The 14,124-nt window shown below is 44.4% G+C and overlaps 1 long non-coding RNA gene across 5 annotated transcripts in view; it reads left to right on the top strand.

Annotated features, from left to right (window-relative positions):
* The window catches only part of LOC311590642, a 185,977-nt gene that overhangs the window by 41,475 nt on the left and 130,378 nt on the right, over positions 1-14,124 (top strand). Inside the window, exons 4-5 of one of the 5 annotated variants that reach the window (XR_014776945.1) lie at positions 130-301; positions 3,296-3,630. The exons of 3 other annotated variants lie outside the window; for them this stretch is intronic. This is a non-coding gene — a long non-coding RNA (uncharacterized lncRNA). Of the gene's footprint in view, positions 1-129; positions 302-3,295; positions 3,631-14,124 lie in introns of those variants that run through there. One more of the 5 variants, XR_014776946.1, reaches the window with a different exon arrangement.

Genomic DNA, 14,124 nt, shown 5'->3' with positions numbered 1-14,124 from the left:
TAGCTTGCTCTCATTCTTTGTAGGTTGCCATCCATTTCCCTGTAGACTATCGTCTTACTGAAACGCTGGCACATGGCACAGTCAATGATTATTGAAGATGCTAAGTGAATTTTCTTTAAAATTACACAGGATGGACAATGAAGCATTTATCCAGGGAGGAGTCTGAACACAAAGCAAGGAAGAAAGAGACTCTGCCAGGAGACAGTGGTGGCGCACCCCTTTCATCCCAGTACTCAGGAGGCAGAGGCAAGAGGATCTCTGAGTTCAAGGCCAGTCTGGTCTACAGAAAGGTCAGCCAGGAGTAAGTACTACACAGAGAAACTCCGTCTCCAACCAAGAGAGAGCGAGAGCGAGGGCGAGAGTGAATCAGAACCTGCCAGTTGCCACACAGAATCTGGGGATGCCAGGCACACTTACTTGAGGGCAAGGCTGGTAAGGACATGGGTGTCAAGGAGGTTCATGCAAGGATGGGGTGGGGTTCTGCACTTGATGCTAGGGATGATTCTCACAGGGATGCTCAGGAAAGAGCGTTGACTCAGATGTTGACTTCTCTTAGCATTAGACAGAGCTGTGTTCTCTGTCTCTGAGTCTCTCTTATGCCACAGTCTCTCAAGCGCGAATGAAAAGAGTAGACAACTTAGAGGTTACAGAAGTTGGAAGGGCTTACTGGACACCGGACTTTTCTCTCTCATCCGCCCCTCCCTCGTGTCTCAGTAGCCATGATTCTCTCGCATTCCGTGCGACCCCGGGAAAGGGAACTTGCAGCTGCTGCTCCCTCATGACTCTTAGTCAGCGGAGCGAGGCCTTGGGCTTGTTGTATACACGGTCAGGCTCCTTTGATCTGATGAGTCTGTTATTTTGAAAAACTTTTCTTTTCCAAAACAGAGGGGAAATGAAGTTTACTTTTTTTTTGAGCAGAGGTAGTGGCGAAGTGAGCTATTTCTGACTTATTGCAAAATACCACTAGGAACAGCACGGTGGGAAGGAAGGGCAGCTTGGGCAGCCGGCTGACAGCAGGCTAGGGGGCTATGGAAGTGCGTTCCAGTGGGAGCTGGGACTGACAACAGCTAAAACCACATCTTCCATGGAAAATACTAACTTGGGAGGAGCAGCGATTTGATCTTTCTGCTCAGACCTCAGGATTTCAGCATTGGGAACCAGAATGACTCTGGTCAAGTGTTTAGTAGTGGAAGGTGGGTTAGTTTTATGTTGCTTGCTTGCTTGCATGGGCATTTTACTTTAGGGTTATTTGCAATGGATGCTTTCTCCCCCAAAACTACCTTTTTCTGTGCTTTACACTCCTGGAATTTCAAACTGGGAATTGTACATTTTACTGTGCTTTTAGCAAGTTCCACTGTTGCTTAAAACAAGACAAAACAAAAACAAATGTTTGTCGAGTGGGTAACATTTCTGATGATCTTGATTTGTGTTTTGCCTCCATTCTGTGGCCAGACAATGAATGGCTCAGTACATCACCACTTTAGTGATATAAAGTCCCGGAGTTGCCAGAGCTTGTTTCCATGGTGATTGTACTAATGAACAGCTTCTCTATGTGGGTGCTGCCCAAGCAGATCAATGAGAGCGCCCTGCAACTTTCATGTTTCAAAATGCCCATCACTTGTGCCCTGTGCCCACCGAACCCTTGAAGTAAGGCTGCTGACTGAACAAATCAATACTTTTGTTTCATCTAAGTTTAAGCAATTAAAAATCAGAACTATTACATGTAGCCAGTGACTATCATGTTAGACCTCAAGGCACATTTGGCCTTTGGTAAAAAACAAATGTGAGAGGTAGAAAGTGTTAGCTGAAGAGCTGCCTTTTGGGTTTCTTTTTAAAATTTTCCTTTCTCTTCTCTTCCCTCTCCCTGCCCATTACCTTCCTTCCCTTCTTTCTTTCTTCTTTGGATCTTTTGAGACAGAGTCTCACTGTATAGCTCAGGTTGGCCTGGAAGCCCCTGTGTAACTCAGAATGGCTTCCAGGTGGAGCCCTTCCCACCTCAGCTTCCCCAGTGCTGTATTGTAAGACTGTGGTACCGAGCTGGGCTCAGGGCTACTCTGCTGTCTGATACATTTCCTTTCTGATTCTCTCTCTCTCTCTCTCTCTCTCTCTCTCTCTCTCTCTCTCTCTCTCTCTCTCTCTCTCTCTCTCTCTCTCTCTCTCTCCCATAATGGTATCAGTGGAGTAGAACTTGCTCATTGAACAAGCTGATGATGGACCATCTTCTGAAAAGCATCTTTCAGTGATGTGGCAGAGAAGGTTTAACTAACTTCCCTGTTTCAATATTGCCTTTTCCTTCAGCTAGAAATTGTGCTACTTGGTATTCTACTACAACAGGACTCAGGCACACATGAACTTGCCGAGACTGGAGGAGAATGCACAGGGCCTATAATACATCAAGCAGTTGGGGGCCCGGCACTGAGATGGGGAACGCAGGTTCCCACCCCTAACCAAGAAACTATTTGCAATTGACACCTGTTTGCTAAGGAATAATTCGTTTTTTTCCAGTGGAATGTCTTTGGGTATATTAGCCACACTCAGGGTTAGGCCCCATGTCAAGCAGTAGATGGCCAACACAAAATGAACGCAGTGGTGATTTGTAGACTTTTGGTCTCCTATTGCTTTGTTCGTTTGTTTTTGTCTTCCTGGTCTTTTGTCAGTACTTTATGGTTCTGATGTTGTGGAATTTTTTTTTTGAGGGGGTTGCTTTTTTTGTGAATGTATATTGCCTGTTTGCTTTCTAAATAGAGGGAGAAAGAAAGGGCATGGAGTGAGGGTTGGGGGAGAGGAAACCATGATCAGAATATATTGTATGAAAAAGCTTTTTCTCAGTTAACACACACACACACACACACACGCACGCACGCACGCACGCACACACACACACACACACACACGCACACACACACACACACGCACACACACGCACAGTTACTTTTTTGGAGGTACCTATGAAAGAGCATCTTACGGAGAGTAGAGGAGCAAATGGCTTTAACTTAGAGAACAGCACTGCGTGCCCGAGCTTCCAGTTTCCATGTTTTCAGAGGGCGGCTTTCACTGCTGTGAGGAGCTCCCTCTTCAAGCTATAACTTATTCAGGGAAAGCAAACAGGACCAACACCCCCTCCACAGTTCAGTGAAAACAAAGCTCTTCTGTAGAGAAACTACTTAAGTGCCTTCAACACTCCCACAGCGTCATTTGGGGCACATTACCTCACAGGTGATTTACATTTTCTGTTTAGTATCACTTCTTTCCCCTAATCTCTGAGAGGAGGTTGAAGAGGGAATTTTTTTTCCAGGTCTGCAGCTTGCGGTTGTGTTAACTGGGGAAGTGCTCCACGTTGGCTGCTCAGGGAATAACGCTTTTAGGAGGCTGGCCTGTCCATCGTTTATCATCATTACATGGTGTCTGTCAACAGAAAACCGTTTCCCAGAATTCCCTGAGGAATTTCTCTGTAGAGAAGAAGTATGGAGTCTTGTGACAAGAAAAAGAAAAGAAAAGAAAAAAAAAGGCACAGCAATGAAGAGTAATAGGGAGGAGGCGGAGCTGAAACAGAAGCTCTTAGGGCCAATTCCTGGCTGACGTCATCTCCATTAGCGCTGGGAGTGTTTGACGTTGAGTTCAGAGACCGTGAGTGGGGGCTGCTTTCCATCTGTCACGGTGATTAATGGGAATATTGTTCGGCAATAATAGTTTAATAACGTAGCTGGGGCCTCAGGGGCGCACCAAAATGTACATGAAATTCTAAAACTAAGAGGAACTGGGGAGAAAAATCACAGGAGCCAGGGAATTGGGGTGCTGTTCTCGGCCCCACCATTTAGGAAGGGGCAGCTAGTGAAGAAGGGTCCCCAAAGCTGGTGTGGGGGTGCGCAGAGGAAGAAGGCTCTCTCAATGTGGTGAGGAAGGCTGATGCAGCATTCAGGAAGGGTGGCATTTGGTGACTTCAATGAACTCAAAACCTGAAGGACTGAGAAGGTTTGTCAAGCTGTGGCTGATGTACACTAGTAAGAAAACAAAGCCACACGAGACAGGAAGGCACCGCCCTGTCCATTGGGGATGGGATTAAATTCTTCAAAAAATATGATCACTTTCTACTTGACCTGGAGGTTGCCTGTTGTGAGAGTGAAGCCTAAATTGATACTGGTTTTCCCCCCTTTCTGGGCCTTAAAGATAGAGAGTGCGGTTAACTTGTAATAGCGATACAACACAGCGGAGTTGTCGTCCCCTTTCCCACACGGCGGGCGGGCGGTGACTGTTCGTAGGTCACAGACCCAGCCTGACTCGCACACACTCAGGATCTAGAGGTGAGCTTTCACACTTATGGGACGGACATTTCCTGAGCTGTTTGTCTCTGTGCAGAGAGTCGGCACTGGAGACCAGGTACGAGTTCCGCTTCTCCTCAGTTTTCATTCAGAGCACTTCCTCCACCTTGCAGATTTGAGCATTGTGGGAAAGGGTTTCAGAAAGCAGGAGCGGGCTATGTGCGAGGATACGGCGCACGCCGGCCTAAAGCCTGTCTGGGTGGAGTGGCGCATCCTGGCCTTGTTTGCAGTTATCCTGAGTAGTGGCGCTGCCTGCCTCTCCCTTTTACTCCATACTTAAGTTTTACTCCCTCGTCCTACCGGACTGCCTCGTCTCAGCAGAGCGCTCTCACTTGCCCGTGGCAAGTACTGAAGGGCTCTGACCTTCTGGTTTCCAGGGTGATATTTGTTTCTGCGCAAAGCTTGTTTTAAACGTTTGACTTAAGGTTTTTCAGAGAAAATTTGGTAAGAGAATCCTGGAAAGATTTCATGGCTCATTGTTGGAGAAGCTTCTTGCCCCTAACAATCAAAATTTCTTCCAAGGGGGGGAAAAAAAAACCACATATGAGTGAACATGAAAGAAAATGGTGAAGCACTTTTAAAGAGAAGGGAGCGTAGACAGGAAGGCTTGGAGACTGTCTTTCCTTTTGATTTTAGTCTAGGCACCAGTAAATTTCACCTAATGCTTCCCATTAAAGCAGAGAACTGAGGAAACAGTTTCATCTTTCACAGAAAGTTTAAAAAAAAAAGGAGAGAGATTTACTTATTTTTACTTTTTTTTTTTTTTATGTATACAGGTGTTTTGCCTGCATGTGAGTATGTGTGCCTGGTACTGGGGGAGGTCAGAGAGGGTACCAGATGCACTGGAAAAGGAGTTAACAGATAGTTGTAAACTACCATGGGGGGTTTTGGAAATCTAACCTGGGTCGTCTGCAAGAGCATCAAGTGCTCTAAACCACGGAGGAGCCATCTCTCCATCCCCAGAGGCCTTTTCTTTTTCTTTTTCTTCTTTAAAAACAAGGCTTAGTCTCTTACCTCTGTGAGAGCGTGTGCAGCGAGTACATTGGTTCAGGATGGACACTAATGTAGCGTGAACACTTGGCTAAGAATTTCCCCCGCCCTACATTACAGTCATTTTTGTTGCTGATTACATATACCAATTATTGTTATGCAAAATAGAGACACACCGTAAAAATGCAGTGCGTGTAACCTGGCTGCGGAGCGAGGCTTTTCAGAACAGTAACAAGGGGAGAGTTTTTATGCCCTGTTTGTTTTTGCATGATCGAGTGGAAAACACCCAAGCCAAGACCTCAAAACAGCAACACTTGGCTGGGCTACCGCTGCCCTCTGTGAGCTCTGCTGTCAGAGACGCCGTCCGTGCCTTCCCCACGCGGCAAGACTTTCATAACTTGAATCGAAATTAGGCAGCTTTTAAATCTGGCAGGTCACTTAGCTCTCTTGACAGTGTCTCCTGCCTTACAGAAGCTTCTCAGCCTCATGAGGTCCCATTTATTAATTGTTGACATTAATGTCTGGGCTGTTGGTATTCTGTTCAGGAAGTTGTCTCCTGTGCCAATATGTTCCAGGCTCTTCCCCACTTTTTCTTCTAAGTGACTTAGTGTCTCTGGTTTTATGTTGAGGTCTTTAATCCACTTGGATTTGAGTTTTGTACAAGGTGACAAATATGGGTCCAGTTGCATTTTTTTACACATAGACATCCAGTTAGACCAGCACCATTTGTTGAAGATGCTATCTTTTTTCCATCGAATGGATTTGGCTTCTTTGTCGAAAATCAAGTGACCATATGAGTGTGGATTCGTATCTGGGTCTTCGATTCGATTCCACTGATCAACCAGCCTGTTGCTGTGCCAGTACCATGCTGTTTTAATTACTATTGCTTTATAGTACAGTTTGAGATCAGGTATGGAGACTCTTCTGGAGCACTTTTTATTGTACAAGATTGTTTTAGCTATTCTGGGTTTTTTGTTTTTCCATATGAAGTTCAGAATTGAACTTTCAATGTCTTTAAAAAATTGTGTAGGTATTTTGATAGGGATTGCATTGAATCTGTAGATTGCTTTTGGTAGGATGGCCATTTTTATTATGTTAATTCTCCCAATCCATGAGCAAGGAAGATCATTCCATCTTCTCATGTCATCAAAAGATCTTCACCAACCCTACATCTGACAAAGGTCTAATATCTGAAATACATAAAGAACTCAAGAAATTAAACACCACCAAACCAAATAACCCAATTGAGAAACGGGGCTTGGAACTAAACAGAGAATTCTCAACAGAGGAATATCAAATGGCTGAGAAACACTTAAAGAAAATGCTCAACCTCCTTAATCATCAGGGAAATGCAAATCAAAACAACTCTGAGATTCCATCTTACACCCATCAGAATGGCTAAGATCAAAAATTCAAGCGACACCACATGCTGGCAAGGATGTGGGGAGAGAGGAACACTCCTTCATTGCTGGTGGGAATGCAAACTAGTACAACCACTTTGGAAATCTATCTGGTGCTATCTCAGAAAAATGGGAATAGGACTTCCTCAAGACCCAGCTATTCCACTCCTTGGAATATACCCAGAAGATGCTCCAGCACACAACAAGAAAATTAGCTCAACCATGTTCATAGCAGCCTTATTCATAATAGCCAGAACATGGAAACAGCCTAAGTGTCCCTCAATAGAAGAATGGATAAAGAAACTGTGGTACATATACACTATGGAATACTATTCAGCTATTAAAAACAAGGAATTCCCGAAATTTGTGGATAAATGGATTGAGCTAGAAATGATCATAATGAGTGAGTTAACCCAGAAGCAGAAAGACTCAAATGGTATATACTCACTTATATCTGCATATTAGCCCAAGGGACATGTCCCACGAAAGCCTTCACTTACCAGGAAACTGAGACAGAGGGGAGGACATTTTAGTGGGACTTTAGATGAGAGAATCATGGGAGAATGGCAAAGTAGAAGGATCCAGAGGGTCCTAGAAGCCTACAAGTAGAACATTATGATAGGCAGATTTGGGCTCAGGGGTCCCGCTCAAACTAAGGCACCAGCCAAGGACAATACAGGCGGTAAACCTTAAACCCCTACCCAGATCTAGACATTGTACAGAACACTCTCCACAGTGGAGTGGAGAGTGGGATATTACTTTCTCACATACTCTGTGCCTCACCTTTGACCATGTCCCCTGGAGGGGGAGACCTGGTGGCACTCAGAGGAAGGACAGCAGGTTACCAAGAAGAGACTTGATAACCTATGAACATATACAGGGGGAGGTAATCCCCCTCAGGAACAGTCATAGGGGAGGGGAATAAGGGGAAAATGGGAGGGAGGAAAGAATGGGAGGATACAAGGGATGGGATAACCATTGAGATGTAACAAGAATAAATTAATAAAGGAGAAAAAAAACAATTTGTAATAAATAAATAAATAAATAAATCTGGCATGTCTCTGGCTCCCACTAGGAACTCACTTAAGTCCTTTCTCACTTCCGCCTGGGTTTCAATTGGGACAGAACCCAGTGAGGATGGAAACCTGACGGATGTAAAGACACTTTGTGAGAGTTACCATGGAAGGAAAGTTAGGACCCACGTAGGCAGGTTTTCATGTAGCCACGCAATTCCTAAAAAGTACAGAAATGAATTATGACCCTGACTAGGTGTGTCAAATGATGAAATGATTGCATGCTTTGGAAACATAACAATAAAAGCACACACAGTTTTATGGCTCTTAAGCAAATTGCCTGCATTACCTGCAGCCAGGGTTAGTTGAAATAACTGAACTAATTAGATAAGAAATAATACACGGAAATCAATGTGCAGGAGTGCATTAGTTGAAGAAAGTTTTCTGTATGCTGTGTTTGTATTAGGGCCTTGTTTTAATATACACAAGAGAGGAAATTGCAAATTAAGTTTGGTGTTGCTCTTACTGAAGGGCAATGTTCTTGAACTGTACAGTGTTGTTCAAAATAAAACATTTTTCCATCCTCCGTCTTCCCAACACATAATTGATACTGCTTTTTCTCCTTAGAGCTGAGTAAATGAAAAAAAAAGTAAGTAATTGATCAGACCCTTACTGATGGCTATTTTTAGAAAAATAATGACTTATCATTCATGTATAGTTGACTTCTCTGGTAAAATACTTTTAAAAATTGTTGGGTGTAATTTTGTTTTTTTTTTAAGGTGGCGCCATATACCTATGGTCCCAGCACTAAGGACGTGGAGGCCGACTTGCCCTTTACAATAAACCAAAAACAAACTTAAAACTTTAAAAACTCATGCAATACAATTGCTTAAAATGTTCACTGTCATTTCTATGTATTTTAACACATTTCTGAATTTGTGTCTCAGATAACAGAACAATCTTCTCACCCCAGAATTCTCTTGTGTTGTTTCATTTCAACCAGGCACTGCCTCCATCTGGGTGGGAAGCATGTCCTGGGGTCCTTCCTTTGGACTTCCATGTGGAAGCAAGTCCTCGGGTCCTCTATTTGTGTTGTTATAAAGTGTGTTCTCTTTCCTACTCCTCTTGGCTATTTGCTCATATACCAAGTTCTTTCTGAGAACCGCACAAATGCAAATTTCTTGCAAACCCAATGGAGTTGGGCTGCTTATGCTCATCTGTGCCAGGAGATGGGGTTCAGCCAATCCACCAGGGCAGCGCCTCTAACCACATCAGGGCCTTAGGTTGCTTGAACCTAGTGACATTCCAGAGTCAGGCTTGCAGCCTGTGGAGGAGGGCGAAGCGCGGAGGCCTGAAATAATTTGATATTACTTGGGTTAAGATGTTTAAAGGAAAGTGGTGGAAAGATGAAAATGAAACCCACTGGTCAAGGCTCAGCCAGGGGCCTGGAATAAATTAGAGTAAGGGTGCAAAGTAACAGTGTGCCTCGACTGAGTAATGTCAGAAAAATAACCAGGAAAGGTCATCTGAGGCCGGACAAGGGTAGAGTTTAGACCTATTGAAGATACATGGGAAACAACTCTCCACGCCGGAGAACCGCTTGAGAAAAGCAGAAAGGTGTGTGAGTGAGGGAGGCATGGGGACAGAAAGCGGTAACTCTGCTTGGCCAGTAGGAAAGCTACGTGGTGTGGGGTGAGAAGACCAAAAGCATTCTAGAGTAGTTCTGTTATTTAACTGACTGTGGGAGAGCATAGTCTCATTTCTGACTTGCAAGATATTTGGTGATTGCTTTAAGACAGACAAGGCTTTGGGGGACAGGAATGCGCGTGACACCACCACGTGTTCCTTTAGCTGCTCCTGAGGAAGAATGAGCTACAAAGGAATTGGAGCCCGAGGTGTGAGCATTGTTCCTGGCTGGCTGGTGCATGGCATATTGTCCTGCAAACATCGCTGGGTCATTTGTGTCAAGTTTATAGTTAAAGGACACCTTCAGGGCCATGGAAAAGACACACCAGATGGAATGTGCCTGATTATTAGAGTGGGGGGGGGGGAGGTGGGAGGGCGGGAGGGAAGCAAGGTTAATACCAATTTGTCTTTTCAGAACTTATCTTTACATCCTAAATACATACTGACATGTTAAGAGCAAACACGCATCCCATACACACATACAGTAACTCACTTGCTCACTCACTTATCCACTCAGTCAAACATCTGTCAATCAGTCCAGCCACTGAATATCTTAGCAGTGTGTGCTATATGCAGAATCCACCAAGACTTCCAGTCTAGCCTTTAGGGAACTGTAGATGCCACCTCCTGACTATTTTGGCCTAGGTTAGCCAGTCCAGATCAGTCAGCTTATGACGTCATTTCTATAACCAGAGAACCTTTTAGTATTTTAAGTGTTCGATACTGTTCTTTCCTGTTCATGTTCTTCCTCCCACTCCTGACAACCTCCAGGATATGGACCCAGACCTCTGAGCCCTTCTTAGCTGGTCCTCTGCGTGATTCGCCTGGTTAACCCCCTGCTTGCCTGGCCCATTGCTGGCCTCTGTCTGGCCTGAGGTGACCTGCCTACCTGCTATTGGTTCTAACATATTCAGCTTGGGCGTAATGCTACTGTGAACTCTAGTCTGATCTAGTCCAGACCTTGACTCAACTTTTGACTAATGGCCTTAAATTTCATCTTCTACTGCTTTGAACTTTTCACACAAGTAATATCAAATTATTTTCAGACCTCTGTGCCCTAGTCTGTTCCAAAAGAAGCATGTGACATGAAGATGTTTCACAACTGCTTTGCTCAAGTGACATCAAGAGTTGGGCTTTGGTGCATTTTATTCAGAGAATAGTCTTTTTTTTCTTCAATTAAAAAAAAAATTTAGTCCCCGATTAGAAAACTCAGTTTGGTTCTCATTTTAGGGAGGTTCAAGAGGAAACAACATTGCCTCAAAATTGAATTTAAAATGAATTTGGTTCTGGGGCCAGATACGTAAAATGGCTTTCCTTCTCTTAGATACATAATGGTGTTTGCATTTTTGCTTCAAGTAGAGAGGAAAAAGCAAGAAGGATGTGCTCACTGCTCTAAGTGGTGACTTGCCAGGCTTGCTCGGTCAGGTCAGAGTAGAGTCTAGTTGTTGACCATGACACTCAGGACTATAACTGTCTCCTGAGCTGACAGCTTCAGATCCAAATGCAAGGAAGAAACTAACACATGTGGTCTGACACCACAAACTTCCATTTCCCTTTGGGACACAGAAGACAGTTGACCTTTGTAGTCCCACTAGGCAAAGGCTGAGTTCCAGAAATCTGTGCAGAATGTGTGCTGCTTGCTCCTCTGAGGACTCTGAGAAGAGCAAGACTGCCTTACAAATACACCAAAGCCTCCATGTTGGGGTGGGTGATCCCTGGAAAGGGCCCTGCCTTCTGCGTGTCACCTTCAAAGCTACCTCCTGCCAACTTTGAGACTCTCCATTGAGGCATCATCTCATTCCTTGGCAAGACTGGGGCGCCTTGCTTCCTCCTATCGGAGGAGCTTTGGCTGGCTGCAGGGAAGTCGTCACTGTGGGCTTGAGCTCCACAGTTTAGGTGGTTCGATTGTCCTATAGAACTATTTGTGGTTGACTTTCCCCATGCCCCTGCATTCTGAGGATATTTTCACTCACTGGGACTATGAGTCCACTCAGCTTTATTACTTGTTCTGGTAGTATCACACACACATGCACATACATACACACATGTGCACAAACATGCACACCATGCTTCCACATACAAACATATACACACATACACAAATGCACATACATGCACACACACAATCATATATGCACACATACATATATGTATCACACACATACATGTACACATGTGAATATACATACAAACACATAAAACATACACATGTACACAGAAACACACATATTTGTACATACACACAGGTACACATGCACACATACATGCACACAAACACACGTACACATGCATGCAGACACATATACATCCATACATGCATGTGCACAGATACACAAACACACATGTACACACACATGCACATGCAGATGTGCACAGCATGCACAGGCACCTACACACACACACACACACACACACACACACACACACACACACACACGCACACACAATGGGATTATAGGGACTAAAAAACAGAAGCGCGTTCTCCCAAGAGGGAGCAAATATGGGTTAGTACAGATGTGTGCATTACTCAGCAGCAGTGTGTAAAGATGTGGAGTTACCGCTGTGCCCACACAGAGTTGAGGAAAGGCAGACAGAGGAAGGCAAGTGGTGTGCAGGGCTGCACGAGACCCCTGTCAGTGCCGCGTTCCTTCCTTCAGCACGGACACCATCAAGAGGCCGGGCATCCCATCCCCACTGCGGGCTCCGCATGAGGGGCTCAGCATGTCACCTGTTCACTCAGTCTTTGGAGTGGGAAAAAGAAGCTTAGAGTGTTGCTGGCTGGCCTGCGGCTGCACAAGTAATACATGGAGGACGGTGAAATCCAAATGGGTTATATATATATAAGAGCTGTGAGATGTGTGTGAGATGTGTGTGTGCGCGTGCGCACATGCATGCATTGTAGGTTACATGTCTTAACTCTGTGGTGACCTCTTTCATAGAGGTTGTATGTCATGTAATGGTATTCTGTTATGCCATGTTCAAAGTAGGCACCTGAGACCTGTTTATTGATTTTAGCACATAACAGATTTAGTAAGTTGCTACCAGAAATGAACTAGGAGTGGATGACTAGTGGGACGGTTTATTTTCCTCTCTGGGGAGGGGGGCAGGGTCTCCTGCTCAGTAGATAATACATGTGTCCCTCTTTTTGCAAACCATGAAGGTAACACGTGCTTAGACTAGGAAGCCATGGTAAGAACGTAAAGAACAAAATAGAAACGACTCTTAGCTCTGACTCTCAACATCTCTGTACAAGCTCTCAATATACTTCTCATAAGTTGCTGTTACACATTTTGGCGTCTTCTCTGACACGCATCCCAGTTATAGAAATTAGGCTCATACTCCCTGGTGATATTAGCAAAATCAAAGGATCTGTATATGAAGCCACTAACCCACCACAGCCCTTTGATGGTGATAAGGATGGCGAGGAAACCCAGAGAAGGGGCAAGGGCCCTTGGAACAATCGTGTACCCGCACCAGTCAGGTTGGCTGACTCATGCACCGCGGCTGACCACCAGCCCTGGGTGTTCCATATGCATAGTGCAAAACCTCCTTTACCTCACACGACACACCCGCATTATCATGTGTATTTTACCCAACTTTGAGATGCCAAAAATAGCTTTTTATTAGCTTTTTAGTTATAGAATTACATGTACCAACTAAGGTATCTAAATCCTTTTAATGTCTCATATCTTGGGCAAAACAAATGAAATGATCCTACCTTTCAGTTGTCCCCTAGGTCTTAGCAGGTAGAGGGTCTTCTCGTCTCTGCCCCAGCAAGGCTTGCTTTAGCACGATGATGTTAAAGAAGTGGACTGTGAAGTGGAGGGGACAGAAGAGACAATGACAGACGAGTCAAATGTAAAAGGCTATGGCTTGGGTTCTTCTCAGCCAGTGCTGCAGGACACCTCAGAGCACTGTGTCATGATGTCGGTCCGGGGACTGGTGATGACCGCGCCTTCACCCTCTGCTTTCTTCCTGTGTAATGCCTGTCTTGCCGAGACAGCTGCTGCCGCCGGAGTGCAGCCCTGTGGTCTGAAGTGAGAGCTGAAGGCTGGCATAACTCTTTGAAGCATACTCTATAAGAAAATTAGGTCCTCAGAGTGCAGAAGAGCAGAGCAGACAATGCCCTGCTATGTGGCTACATGCATTTCTGACGATTAGAAACACTTGTGGTCACAGAAAGAAACATGGGACACGGAACATGGCTCTGGCTTATTATGTGGGTTTTTGCAATTAAAACGATTGTTTAGAGCAGAGGCACTGAAGCTGTGCAGATGAAAAGAATGAGTTGAATTGTATTCAACAAATATTTATCGATCATCTGCTAGAAGGCAGGCACTGGGTGAGGTGTCCAAGACAGACCAGAGGTCATATAGTCACAAGGGTTTCATACTTCAACAGAAATTTATTAAGGGGTGGGAGGGGGAGCAGAACAATTGTGCGTTTTTTTATATTGTATAAATGTGAATAAGCATATGTAGCTGTTTTTAGTGTAACATCATTTTTATTTCAATTTTAAAAGTTTCTGTTAATTACTTATAGGAAATGTTTTATTCTTTCTCAAAGTCCAGTTTAGTACATTGTCATAAATTCATGGGTGCATGATGATCATTACAACATGCTGTTGTGCTCTCAACCCTCTAGAAGGACAACTCTCGATGTGCTGAAGCATGTAGAGAGAAAAGAAATCCGTGCACTGATGGATACATTATCCTA

The sequence above is a fragment of the Acomys minous genome (assembly GCF_964271855.1).
Source record: "Acomys minous genome assembly, chromosome: 19".
In the NCBI taxonomy this organism is placed as follows: Eukaryota; Metazoa; Chordata; class Mammalia; order Rodentia; family Muridae; genus Acomys; species Acomys minous.
The sequence above is the reverse complement of the archived record's forward strand: the minus strand, read 5'-3'. Positions and strand labels throughout refer to the sequence as shown.